This window comes from Gopherus flavomarginatus, chromosome 10 (genome assembly GCF_025201925.1).
Source record: "Gopherus flavomarginatus isolate rGopFla2 chromosome 10, rGopFla2.mat.asm, whole genome shotgun sequence".
Lineage (NCBI taxonomy): Eukaryota > Metazoa > Chordata > Testudines > Testudinidae > Gopherus > Gopherus flavomarginatus.
In genome coordinates, this window is record NC_066626.1 from 5,085,015 (window position 1) to 5,099,654 (window position 14,640).

At 49.0% G+C, this 14,640-nt stretch overlaps 1 pseudogene; it reads left to right on the top strand.

The window, feature by feature from the left end:
• Positions 1–263: 263 nt before the first annotated feature.
• LOC127030062 (ras-related protein Rab-17-like) lies at positions 264–13,440 on the top strand (annotated as a pseudogene).
• Positions 13,441–14,640: the final 1,200 nt, after the last annotated feature.

The window sequence follows — 14,640 nt, forward strand, 5'->3', positions numbered from 1 at the left end:
TAGCAAGAACTCTAAGCTATTTTCTAGGTTTAAAAGTTCAGCCACTGATGGGTTTTTTCCCCCTAGTCTCCCACCATAGCCAGCCTCACCTGGCCTTTGAGACTCCTGAGAACCACAGGTATAGGGACAGTAAGGTTTCTTGGTAAGGAAAGAGTCTGACTGATGCATGGCTGTGCATCCGGACTGCCCCCTGTGAGCCTAGCGCTGGAAGCTTTGGGACCACCTGTATCAAGTTTGCTCCAAGAGCCCAAGCCAGCGTATTGATGGAAGAGCTCTCTCAGGAGGTCAGGTATTTGGTGGGAGGGGAAAAACGGTTGGAGCTTTATGACCAGTATTTAGGATAGGGACTATGGAGTTCACAGTGCTGCTACGAGAGGCCACCTGACATTGTGACTGTGGCCACAGCAGCTCAGGCTGTTGATGAGTCTATGGATTAGACTTGGTTCACACCTAAGTTAGGTCAGCACGTTGCCATATGGTTGGCCACACTCCTGCGTGAAATCGCCATAGCAACCGAACCAGCACGGTGGATGCAGCTGTGTTGACAGAAGAATGCTTCCAGCGCTGAAGCGCCTGTCTGATGGGGAAGTGGTGTCCTACACTAAAGGAAACCTCCTTTCTGTTGGTGTTGGCTGTGTCTATACCACTGCATTATACTGGCCTATATATCGACAGAGCTATGCTGTTACAGCCCCCCCTTTACTGTACAGATACCCGTAGGGTTACACTTCCATTATGATTCTTTTAAGCATGTTGAGCTTGATTGATTGGAACAGGGGTGCAGGAAGGATTAAACGGGAGCCACGTCTCCTGCTGTGCTGAGTGGGAAATCGAGGCCTGGGGCCTAACTCTTTAGAGTGTATGCAGCTAATCATCCGAGAGCCCTGGAGCGCACTATTGATGCCTTCTGAACAGGGTTCTCTCTTCATTGCAGAATATGGCCCCGAGAAGAACGCAGCAGGTGGGAGCAGGGAGGCCGTCCACGGAGCAAGCCTACATCTCCAAGGTGGTTCTGCTGGGGAGCGCGGCTGTGGGAAAGTCAAGCACAGCCTTCCGCTATGTGAAAAATGACATCAGGGAATCCATGACCACGGTGGGATGTGAGTGAGTGGCAGCAATGACCAAATCCTTTGATGCAACGCAAAGGGCCTGCTCTGCATCTCCCTTGTAGCAGGAGTGTCTCTGCTGAAGTCAGCGGAGCTACGCTAGTGTGAAGTTTGGTTTTCGTTAAGCTCTCAGGCCCAGCAGAGAAGCAGCAGGACGTCACTCAGGAGGCAGTGTTAGGGGCTCCAGCTGGCAGCTCTGGCGGCTAATAGAACGTGACCCAACAGACCCCCAAGGTTACAGCCCGTGAGCGCGGGGTTAGTTTGGTTTCTCAGCTCAGGCACAGGATTGACAACTGAGATACGGAAAAGTCTGGTTAAGGTAGCACAAGCTGTGCAGGCTGATGTGCCCATTTTAAAAGCTGGGCCTTGTCTGACGCTGCTCTTCAGAGCTGGGTCTTTAGGCACCAACCTAAGAAGCACGTCTGAAAAAAGTCAGGCCTCAGCATCTGCGACTCCACCAACACCAGTGGCAAAGTGCCTCTGGAGTTCACTGGCTGGGAGGCTCAGGCCCCATGCAGGACACATTTCTCTGCTGGGGTAGATTGGAGACAGGGACCAAGAAATCCTGAACAGGGGACCAGCACTACAGCTGTGTTCATTGTGGCGTTAGAGTGACATCTAGTGGTTCATTGCAGGTAGTGCAGCATTTAAATATGTCCTGTCAGCGGAGAGTTTTGGTCTACACCTGCAGTTCTGAGTAACCCAAGAGAGCGTTCACCATTTACTGTTAAATGTTATAGATCTTCCCCTCTGCGTTCTCTCCCCCCATCCCTGGCTCTCCCAGCTGCCCCCACAGATATACTACCAATTGCACTGAATTATCTGTGGATGTGTGCCAGCCCCAGGCCCAGCGCTCACTGCAAAATTGCACCACGTTCTTACTCTCGTTGCAGAAACTGACACAGGCGCATCCTGGAATCCTAGGAACTGTGCTTCAGAGTCCAATCCAGTGGGTTTGGGTTGGAATCGCCCCTTGTATAATTGCTGGGTGTCAGAAAAAACAGACGTAACACTCTATTCTGCCCTCTTTGGGACGGAGGACAGAGGACGTATGACAACGGAGCCTCCAACAGATGACATTTAAAAGGCTATCTTCCCAGACTCCCAGCAGCTCTGCCCATTATATTGCTCCAGTCAGTCTAGTCAAAGCACCCCATCTAGCCTCCCCAATGTGATCAGCAAACCTGCCTTTGACATTTTCCTGGTGTTTCAACACAAACCCACTCACACTAGAACTAGGTGAAATTTCAGCTGAAGATTTTTTCTGAAAAAGCTGCAGATCTAGGGATGCCACCACATTTTAGGAGTTCATGGTAACAGTGTTCATGTAGCCAGGTTGGTCCCAGAATATTGGAGACAAGGTGGGTGTTTTATTAGACCAATTTCTGTTGGTTGAGAGGACAAGGGTGAACAGATGTCCCGATTTTATAGGGAAAGTCCCAATATTTGGCCCTTTATCTTATCTAGGTGCCTGTTACCCTGCACCCCCATCCCGATTTTTCACACTTGCTCTCTGGTCACCCTAGAGGGGACAAGCTTTTGAGCTTTACAGAGCTCTTCAGGGTCTGGGTAGGAAGCGGAGTATTTAGCTGTAACACACCGGTTCCTTCCTCAGACCTGAAGAAAAGCTCTGTGTAGCATGAAAGTGTGTCCCTTCCCCCAACAGAGGTTGGTCCGAGATAAAATCTTATCTCACCCACCTTGTGAGTTCATGGTAGTTTCACTAAATTGTTTAAAAAAAAACCTGAAAAAAAATCACAATGTTTCATTTTTTTGGTTTGAAATGACTTTCAAAAATTTCTTTAGTCTTATTTTTAAAAAAATTATTTAGAATGGTCATAGTTAAAATAAATGTTTCATTCGACCCAGCATAAAATTTCTCTCGACGTAGAGTCAAAATCTTTGAAACATTTCATATGGTGTTGGACTTGCAATGAATTTTTTTTTTGACTTTTCAAATTGCCACCAACAAAACCAAACCACCATTATTCACCCAGTTCTGCTAAGTGCTCCCATCATCAGATGCAAAAAGATTCATCTCAGTAGGCAACACTGGTGGAAAACATGGCTTTAGTTTTTATTGGAGATGTCAGCACAGGGTCAGTTAAGTCTCTTTAGGAAATTTTGCAGCTTACAGACCCTGGTATGAGCTAGGGACGCCATTGATGTTCATGGGACTGATCCTGACCGGTTAGATGTTGAATTCAATGGAGGCAAGGCCAATTAAATAAGCAAGGATCTGGCTCTGTGTCTTTACGTCAGAAATAGGCAGAAAGACCCTTTTCTTCTTGTTATAAAGAAGGGCCCTAACCTTTGCCAGGAGAGTGGGGATGGAGGCCCAAGGGGTCTCCCACGCTGCCACACAAACCAGGCAGTCATGGTGCCTGTACCAAGGAGTGTGGTGTCATTCGCCTACATCGCTTGGCACTCAGAGGAGGCTTCTATCCCTTCGGAGAGCTTTGTCTCTGTACTGCCCCCTCTACCTCAAGCCCATGTATTTGTTAGACAACCTGGCCCTTAACGGATGGCTTCTGCCTATCTACTGTGCACAGCCTCACATTTGAGCTGCTCTAACATTTTCAGACCAAGGTTCTTCAAACAGTCGGCAGACATTTGCTGGCTTTTACAGCACCCTAGGGAGGTGGATTTTAAATTAGACCCATTTTCCATCTAGGCATGCTGAGACAGAAAGGTTAAGGGCTAAACACATTTGCCTGGTGGAGTATGGGAGAGCAAAGGCCTCTGCCCCCACCTTTACACCTCTGGGCCAGGTGTTCAGGAGTAAATGTGCATCTCTCACTTTCCTAGAGCAGGTAGAGAGGGCAAGCAGGCATGGTCTTGGTGCCACCCCCGCCCACTGGCCAGCAGAGCCCTGCCAGTTTGGGGGTGGGGCAGGTTTGCTGGCATGGGCTAAGAGCAAGAAAAAGCAGTTGTAGCTCAGAAGCATCTGAGCACCTCCCTGAGGCTACTTCTGGGACAGCGCTGCTTACATATAATCAGGGCTGTGCTTAGGGGCCCATGTGAGCCTTAAGTGACTTGCCCAAGGTTATACAAATCAGTGTTGGGGAGACTGCAGTATTTCTGTTACAGCAGCACCCAACAGGGGCCAGGCACTATACAGCTGGATTAGAACTCAAGACTCCTAATTCCCGCCCTGCCATCACATTTCCTCCAGCTAGACAGCTGCAAAACCAAAGCTTTCTAATGCCACCAATATTGACGAATTGAGCAAGAACCATTGTTCTCATTTCTCTTCCCCTCCCCCTCTCCCAGCTACACGCTGCTGACGGGCATTGGTGTAGTACCAGGCTGTTAGTGAGTAATACCAGTTCACCAGTCTGTTTGTTACATTGCTTTTGATGGGAAGGGGATGTTTTAATTCTCTCTCTCTCATCCTCCCTCCCCACGCAGCCCTTTCCAACCAAATCTCGACACCCATCTTTCACACAGATCACCGAGATGAAGGTTAACATTAGTTGAGGTGCGTGCTATGGCTTTCTCAAGGAGCTGTCTCATCTCTGTCGCTTCCAGGTTCTTTCTTCACCCAGCTGGTATGTTTTCAGACTGCCACGATCAAGCTGGAGATCTAGGGTACTGCAGGACAAGAGACGTACCATAGTGTTTGTCACCTTTATTACAGGGGGGCGAATGCTGCCTTTCTTGTATATGACATAGCCAGAAAGGTAAGAGCGGTGATGACTTGTTCTTCTGCCTCTCTCCTCCAGAAGGGTTTGCCTTTAACTTTCTAAAATATCCAGATTGAATCCTGCTAATGCAGCCACGCCGCTGGTAGGCTGCAATAATTCTTGTGTAAGGTGGCTTCCCAATACATCCCCAGACATTTCAACCAAGACTGCTTTTTCCTGCACACATCACGTAAGGTCTACATATCATGGGCAGGTTTATCCTTCCTCTACTGGTAAAGATGGTCGAAGACATGCAAGGAACTGGTACAGACATTTCACTTACAGTGGATAATAAATGCTCACCTTTTCCCCCTAAAAGCCAAGATTTCTCTGTCTACCCCTACCTCCCAGCCCAATCCACCTCACCAGCCAAGTAGGTAATGAGGGAGCATCACTAAGTGCTCTTTGTTCCCCTACCCTCATGTAACCCACACACCTGAGTGTGGCCGTCTGTCCCATCTAGTGGCACCGAGACCACTTAGAGATAAAATGAGTCTGTTGTACAACCTTAGCTAGTTGGCTTTTCGCTCATACAGTAGAGGCTTATGCCCTGAGCTCCAGAGGCCCCAGGTACAATCCCACCTGCTGACAACCTGGGTCTGTTGGCATTACACTCACTCTCAGCTCCCTAGACTTTAAGGATGATCTAGTGACAAAGATTAAGTGCATCTGTTAGTTGGCTTACACTAATATCTGTTTCTGATGGACTGGACTGTTCCAGGGGGATATGTTGCATGATCTTCCACTACGTTATGAAGGATTTTTCCCCTTTTACTGGTCCAGGTCTGTCGCATCTTAGGCGGGGGTTCCGTTCCGCGGTAATCATGTAAAGGAAAATGACGTATAGTCAAAACCTCAAGCCCTTTAAATCCAGCCTGCAGTTCTGGTGGTGGGGCGGGGGGCATTTAAAGGGCTCCCCCTGGCTTCCCGCTGCAGCAGGGATCTCGGAGAAGCCCTTTAAATCCCGTCCGCAGCTCTGTCAGTTGGGCTGGGGCTGGAATTTAAAGGGCCTGGAACTCCAGGGTGGCTGGAGCCTTGGGCCCTTTAGTTCGCCCCAGGGGATACCAGCCACCTCTGCAGCGGGGAGCCCCGAGTGATTTAAAGGCCCTGAGACTCCCAGCCACAGCTGGTGCCCCAGGACCTTTAAATCTTGAGGCTATGCCTCTTCTACTTGAGGCCACGTCCCCTCCCGGACTCCAGGCCTTTCAGCGTAAAGCTGAAATCTTGCATGTTAAATGCACGTAAGTTGCGAGAGACCTGTAATAGGCAACACACAGGAACTGCAACACTGAGGGCCATATGCTCCTATTACTGCAATGGTAGTTACAGGAGGAGGAGACCATAGGCTGCTGGCGAGTAACATCTCACAGTAACAGAGCTTTATTGAAGAGGTAGACTAAGCTTCGAAGAATCCTTGCCCTATCACAAAAGGGCCCAATCACCTCAGCCCATCACCTGTAGGCTGGGTCTATGACCCACTGGAGATCCATGGTTGTTGGGTCATGTCTGATGGAGGAGAAGTCATCCTTGGCTTTGGGGAAGGAAGTATATTTAGAGCTGGTTCCATGCTGAGCTGGTTCCATGCGCATAACCTATTTGTTTCTACGGTTTTTAGCTCTCACCTGCCAATCTCCTTTGGGGCATGTGACAGTTCCTGAGTATCTGTTGGTTTATTGTCTGTCTCTCTCTCTCACACACCTTTCCAGGCAACTTTTGCGAGAGCAAAGCTATGGTTGAGGGAATTAGAGAAGGAATTTCTTCCCGATGAGCTCGTGATTGCTTTAGTCAGCAATAAGGCAGATCTTGCTGCTCAGCAGGAAGTCACCTTTGAGGTAAAAAGTGTCACTGCAGTAAGATCTCAGCACTTGGCAGATTCTCTCTTTCAAAAACACCACGGCAGCGTGTTCACCGAGTGCTGCACTTCAGGCTCTCACACTGAACAGTTTATTAGTAAATGTTTAGGTGAACACGATTCCCCTAGCCCCTAGCAGCAAGCAATATAGCAAGGCCCCACTGGGTGCCAGGGATGTTAGAGGTCATAAATCCCATTTTGCCCTCTGTTTCAGCTGCTAACTTGCTTGGATCTTAGAGACTTTCCTGAGCTTTGGTGAGTTTGTTCAGAGGGTTCAGAGTGTGCATCGGTAGGTTTCCGTGTCAGAGAGGATGTTCCCAGATGTTGCTTCAAAATTTGCCATCAATGCGTTGATGCAGAAAAAAAAAATACATAGATGCTTTGAATTACATTAAAAAAATTCAGCTGCCTCACTAGAAGCTGATGCTGCGTCACTGACCACCAAGTTCAAGGAATGAGAACTGCATGGGACAAAAGAAGCTCGAGGGTTTAACTCTCGGATTCGTGTCTCCAGTGAGTTTTAACAGGTTCCAGCCAGAGAGCGGCTGCAATGCCTTGAGCTGTGCAACAGAGAAAACAAGTGTGGCCTAAACAGTTCGGCTGCAACCGTGTGACTGGAACAGAAGGAGCGTGAGCTGGGGAAATAAGAAGCTTTAGGGTTTGCAGCAGAATCTGCTGGAATGCAACGGTGGCTCTATCACCGGACACGCTGCTCTTCAGAAAGGTGGGGAACTAAAGTCAGTGTAAACTTAGAGCTTGTCTGCACGAGCTGGGGGCAAGGTCTAGGGTGCACTTGTGTGTTGTGCACTAACTGGCCCCTAAGGACCTGCTGACACGCACGGAGAGTTCCCTAGTGTGCGTCACTGCAGCACGCACAGGCCTGTTAGTGCACAACACCCTGGAATGTGTCCCACTCCAGTGCAGACTAATGCACCATGCAGATGAGTTCTGAGTCTTAAGGTTCCCTTGTACATCATTAGTCTGACAGTGCAAGTGGGGGTACGAGGCCCTAAGGCAGTTTGCAGCATCCAGTTTGGAGATTTATCCCAGAGCCACCCTTGCAAATAGCTGGAGATTTCTGCATGCTCCTCTTCCTACTTCTCAGCCACTAGTCAGACAGGGCGAGTTGCAGTACTCCTGCGGTACTCCTGCTACACTCCTCCTGTGTCCATTCCGAGCTCGCTTCTCCAGGTTGGCACCCTGCAGCCCTGTCCACACTGGGCAGGGCTCTGTCACACCTGAGGGGTCCAATCATACAGGGAGGAGCTGTGCCTCCCTGCCAGGCCTAAGGAAAAGCTCCAATACCTTGTAAGTGGAGCCCTTATTTCCACCACTTTCCAGGACATTTACCAAGCTGGATGTGATTACCGGGCAGAACACACCTAAGTCTACTTTGAAATAACCCTGTTTTCATACCTTCCCCACCCAACTAGGAGGCAGAGGAGTCTGCAAAGAGCAAAAGCTTAATCTACATGGAAACGTCAGCAAAATCCAACCACCATCATTAGTCTGACAGTGCAAGTGGGGGTACGAGGCCCTAAGGCAGTTTGCAGCATCTAGCTTGGAGATCTGTTCCAGAGCCACCCTTGCAAATAGCTGGAAATTTCTGCATGCTCCTCTTCCTACTTCTCAAGCACTAGTCAGACTGGGTGAGTTGCGGTACTCCTGCTACACTAGCGTTTGTGTCCGTTCTGAGCTCGCTTCTCCAGGTTGGCACCCTGCAGCCCTGTCCACACTGGGCAGGGCTCTGTCATGCCTGTGGTGTCTAATCATACAGGGAGGAGCTGTGTCTCTCCATCAGGCCTAACGACAAGATCCAGTACCTTGTAAATGGAGCCCTTATTTCCACCACTTTCCAGGATATTTACCAAGCTGGATGTGATTACTGGGCAGAACACACCTAAGTCTACTTTGAAATAACCCTGTTTTTGTACCTTCCCCACTCAAGTAGGAGGCGGTGGAGTTTGCAAAGAGCAAAAGCTTAATCTACATGGAAATGTCGGTAAAATCCAACCAAGTGACCAAGGTGTTTATGGCCACAGGTAAGTTCCAAGTGAGAAGCCACTGGACAGGTAACAGCAGTAGAGAGACGCTGAGGTCTGTGCCAGCTCTTTGCCTTGTGAGCTATAGCACAGCACTGCTTGTTTCCTCCCACTTGCTCAGGGGAAATTAGGGTTGAGTCACTTGACCTGAAGAGGTCCAGGAACTGGAAAGTCTTTACTGTGAATGCAGCAGGTCTATGCCTAGAGGCAATGCAAAGAGGTGACTGGGTAAACTCCGGCCTGTCAAGCATCACAGCTGCCAAGAGCTGAATGGGGAGGAGGTTCACCCACCCTTTGGAACACCAGTCACTGGCCCTAGCAATGGGAAAGTGGGAATCTCTCCCCACTCCCCAGATTCCTCACTGTCACTCCCAGAGGATCTCTTCTCTCCAAGACCCATTCCCCTTGGCCCCAGTTATGATCCCCAGACAAACCAAGCCATGTTTCTTTCATCCCTCAGGCCAGAGATCAGAGGCCTCACCCAGGCTGGAAAACAAGATCCCTGCATCCTTCTTCCTTCGGGTGTAGAATAAAGCCCTCAAATCGGCTAGGACAGTGGCACTCAACCTTTCCAGATTACTGTCCCCCTTTCAGGAGCCTGATTTGTCTTATCTACCCCAAGTTTCACCTCGCTTAAAAAGTACTTACTTGCAAAATCAAATATACAGATGTGTCACAGCACATGATTACTAAAAAATTGCTTACTTTCTCTTTTACCATAATTAATTAGAATATAAATATTTACTTACATTTCAGTGTATAGTGCACAGAGCAGCATAAACAAGTCATTGTCTGTATAAAATTTGAGTTTGTACTGACTTAGCTACTGCTTTTTAATGTAGCCTGTTGTAAACCTAGGCAAATATCTACATAAGTTGATGTACCCCCTGGAAGACCTCTGCATATCCCAGGTTGAGAACCACAGGACAGAGTCAGAGGCTCAGCTAGACTGAGTCAGCCTCACTCAACTGGACTGGCCCAGAGAGTCTTTGAGGTTTCTTCTTTCTTCAGAGGACAGACACATCCAGCCCCCTCCCAAGAACCAGTTATGCCCAGAGATAGCCCCGAGTGGTCAGTCCTCCCTTCACAGGAATGCTAACTACTGCCAAGCTACCAATGACTGGTTTCATGGGAGGCTAACCAGAGCCAGCAGTTTGTAGACTCTTCCTATGAGCCTTTTCTTCCCCACATGCACGCCTGGAACCCTGGGTCTCCGTCTCACCTACTTAGCTTCCTGGGCCGCTGATACATAGCTTACCCCACAGATGTTAGCCAGCTGACCCTCTATTACCATATGGGGATTCAAATGTGGGGTATGCCTCCCGCTTGACCCTGCACTAGTGCACAAATGGCAAACTGCGTTGCCATGGCAGCTAGAACACTAGAGTCTTCTCATGTTTGTTCCTATTAATGAAACTGCTTGGAGAAAGCTCTAGCACAGGAGCTGGCAACCTTTCAGAAGTCCTATGCCGAGTCTTCATTTATTCACTCTAATTTAAGCTTTCGTGAGCCAGTAATACATTTTAATAATGTAAGAACATAAGAATAGCCATACCAGGTCAGACTAAAGGTCCATCCAGCCCAGTATCTGGCTACCGACAGTGGCCAATTCCAGGTGTCCCAGAGGGAGTGAAGCTAACAGGCAATGATGAAGTGATCTCTCTCCTGACATCCATCTCCATCCTCTGACAAACAGAGGCTAGGGACACCATTCTTTACACATCCTGGCTAATAGCCATTTATGAACTTCACCAACATGAATTTATCCAGTTCTTTTTTAAACACTGTTATAGTCCTTCACAACCTCCTCAGGTAAGGAGTTCCAGAGGCTGATTGTGTGCTGCATGAAGAAGAACTTCCTTTTGTTTGTTTTAAACCTACTGCCTATTAATTTCATTTGGTGACCCCTAGTTCTTGTATTATGGGAATAAGTAAATAACTTTTCCTTATCCACTTTCTCCACCTCACTTATGTTCTTATGTTATGTTAACATGCAGACATTGTCCATGTATCTGTCTGAGCTCCATGTGGCCCCTCTTCGAAGACACTGAACGCTATGGCAGAGGTTCTACTAAACACAGTCCCTAGTATCCGTTCTCGTTATCCAGCACTACAGTGCACTGGAATCTAAACAGTCTGGCTTTCTTGGTCTTATCTCTACAATTATTTGATTCTAAACACTTCACTCCTCAAATGTCCTAACCAGATTGCGCTGCTGGTGATACTGAGAGGTGGGAAATGACGTAAAGGTGAAGGCAGTTACCACAAGGCACAGTATATCACTTAATATAATGTGTTATGTCTGTCGCAAAGCTAAATATTTCCTCTCTTAAGGGGAAGGATTTAGAGAGCAAACTGTGATATGCTGAGATGTTCAAGGCATTATCGGTTTTCTTTTTTAAAGGCATAGTTTTCAAGTGTGGTCCCTAGAGAAAGCTGTAAATTGAATTCAAGCACCAGGTAAGTGACACCAGAAAGATTTTTACTCCAGCTGATCAAAATATCGAGGGAGATACTCCGAACAGGGATTCATTGTCAAGTCAGATGAAGCTGCAGAACTGCCATAGCCAGTCCATGAGGGAGTCACCACTCCTAGCATGAACATCTCTGCCAGCCATGGGATTGGTGCAGAAGGTTTCTCCTTCAGAAAGGAAGGGTGGGGAAAAGGTGGAAAGGAGCAGTAGCTCTAAGGTGTGCATTACAAGTGCTGATGTCCCAGGCGTACCCTGGGACGGGGACTGAATCTTCAGTGCTTGCATAAATAAGTATGCTGTTCAAAGTGGGGTTCTGGAGTAGAATGATGAAGTCTTTCTGCTGACATTGATGCACTTTGGATCAAGCATGTTCATAAGTGCACGTCACAAAGATGTCAGCCCACCAACGGGTTTGTTCCATTACAGGATGTTCAAAATGTTTTTGCAATGCACATTTTCCTTTATTTTTCTGTTTCAGTTGGATCATAAGCACCTACACCAGTCTCTGGGTGCTTGTCCCAAAAACGAATATATACACAAATGACATACAAGGGCTACATACAAAGAATGTTATTCAGGTTTCAAAATTAAGTATGCAAAAGTTGGGGAAATGCCAGATTTATAGTTGTCCTGGCAACCTTAATTCAGCTCTCAAACTGTGGAGCCTGGGATGCTGTGGAAAAATTATGTACAAAGGGACTGGATCAAGGCTGCATGGTTTGCAAAAGTTGAGAATGTTTTTGAAAGCACCAGAGGGTTGTTGTTGGTTTTTTTCTTTTGCTCCCTTGCAATTTTTCCAAAGTTGGAGAAGGTTTGAAAAGTTAGAGAGGAAGAAAGAAAAAGTTGGAGGGATATTGCCTGGACATTATTAAGTTTATTCCACACAGTGGTGAAAAGGTAGAGAGAGGAAAAATGAAAAAAATCAATTTTTCAAAATAATATTTTGTGAAATGTCTTGAAAACCAAAAAAATTCCTGGGAGTTTCCAGCTGGGTCCTTTTTGCACAAGCGGCCAAGTTATGCTTTCAGTTTAAGCAATGGAGAGAAGAGGTCTCTAATACAGAGCCATCTGGACAGCTTGGCCAACTGGGCACAAGCAAACAACATGTGTTTTAAGTATAAATGTATACATCTAGGGGAAAAGAATGTCGGCCGTACTTACAGGATGGGGGTCTCTATCCTGGGAAGCAGGGACTCTGAAAAAACATATGAGTGGATAATTATAGAACATGACACTCCAGTGCAATACTCTGGCCAAAAAGGCTAATGCAATCCTGGCATGAATAAATTAAGGAATCTTGAGTAGGAGTAGAGAGGTTCTTCTACCTCTATATATGGCTGCTGGAATACTTGGTCCAGTTCTAAGGTGGAGAGGATTCAGAGAAGAGCCACAAGGCTTAGAAAACCTGCCTTCTGGTGATAAATTCAAGGAGTTCAATCTATTTAGTTTAACAAAGAGGTGGTGAAGGGGTGACTTGATTAGTCCATAACTAACTCCATGGGGAACAAATAGTGGATCACGGGCTCTCAAATTTAGCAGAGAAGGATCTAATAGGATCCAGGTGCTGGAAGTTGAAGCTGGACACATTTGGACTGGAAGAAAGGTGTACAGTTTTAACAGCAAAGAGTCCTGTGGCACCTTATAGACTAACACAGGGATTGGAGCATGAGCTTTCCCGGGTGAATACCCACTTCCTTGGATGCATGTTGTAACAGGGAGAGTAATTAACGGCTGCACCAGCTGAGCAGAGTTCTTCATCGCTGACAATTCTGAACTCAAGACTGCTGGAGGAGTGACCTTGGGACAGGCCTGTGGGAGGTCAGACTAGCTGGTCACGGTGGTCCCTGTGGCTATGAAAAAGCACTCCTGCATTCAGGCCTAACAGAGCTCAGCCCGGGGCATTATTTTCAGTTCGCTGGTTTGCCCTTTTTTCCAACTCTCGCTGGGCACAAATGTGTGTGGCCGGGGCTCAGCTGGCAACCAGCCCTTCCAGGGACTTTCAGCGGCAAGTCAGTCTCCGCTCCTGGCCTTGTTGCGCGGGGGCTTGGCCCTGCCCCCGCAGTCCCAGCGCAACAAGGCACCTGCTCAGACCTCGACCCGTCTGCGCCAACAGCAGCCAAGCCTGGAGGCTTCACCCAGCCGGAGCCGCCTGCCTTCCCCGCCTTCATCCCTCCCCCTCCTCTCCCGCCCAGCGGAGAGGGAGGCGCAGCCCGGTGTAACGACGGAAACAGTGACCGCTCCAGATTCGCGACTTTGGCTGCACCGAGCATGCGCAGATGAACTGAGCATGCGCAGTAACCTTTGCTGTCGCCGCTGCCCTCTCTCTGCCCTCACTTCTGCGTACGATTTGCTGCCTCCTCTTTGGGGGGGTTTAAAAGCACCAAGGGGGGCAAATCGCAGCGGGGGGGCTGCCAGGGTCTGAGCAGGGGGCAAAAAATTTACTGGCCAGGGGGGATCAAACTGCTGTAGGTAGCGGCGGGAGAGGGGCTGAAGGGGGAAAATCAGGGGTGGGGGGTGGTAGCTGGGGTTAAGCCCGGGGGGGGAGACGCTGCCAGACCCTGTGCGGGGACAAACCCCCCGTTTAAGGAGGGGAAGAGGGGGGAACAGCGACCCCTGGGGATGAGCCATCCGCTGTGCTCGCAAATCTGGGGGTGTCGGGGGTTGTGGGGGGTGCAGAGGCTGTTTTCGTTCTGCTCCCAGGAGGCTGCATGTCAGCCCCGGAGCAGGGGGCGGGTTCCTGGGGCTGGGTCTTAAAGGCACAGACCTCCCAATTCCTACATTGTCAAAGCTCAGACACCGCAGCTCCTCTCTGTCTCACACAAGTGTTGCAGGGCTGTTACTGCTCCAGCCAGGAGGCTGAATACAGTGAAATATTGTACAGACGCCCCCTCCCTCCCTCAAACTCTGCCTCTCACGTTTTGACTTTGTAAAAGTGTCTTCTGTCAGTTTCTATGTCTATATGAAATCACTGCAGCTTCTTTCTCTTACACAACATGCTGAGTTGCTAACTCCCTCCCAGAGCCCACGTGTCTGCACCCCCTGCTATACCCCAGGTCAGAGCATGCACCCCTCACTCAAACACCCAGCCCAGTACAAGGGCACTGTTTACAACCCGGGCGCTGCCAGACGGGCACTGTCCAGCCCAGCCCTGTGCTGCCATCCTGCTTCTTCCCCTTTGGTGTGGGCCCATGCTGCACCATGCTACCCCCCTGCCCAGCACCCCTCTGACTCACTACGCCCAGTACCACACCACCCAGAGACCCCCCCACACTCCTGCCCAGCACCCCTCTGACTCCCTACGCCCAGTGCCACACCATCCAGAGACCCCCCCACACACACCCCTGCCCAGCACCCCTCTGGTTCCCTACACCCAGTGCCACACCACCCAGAGACCCCACACACACACACCCCTGCCCAGCACCCCTCTGGCTCCCTACGCCCAGTGCCACACTACCCAGAGACCCCTCCACACACTCCTGC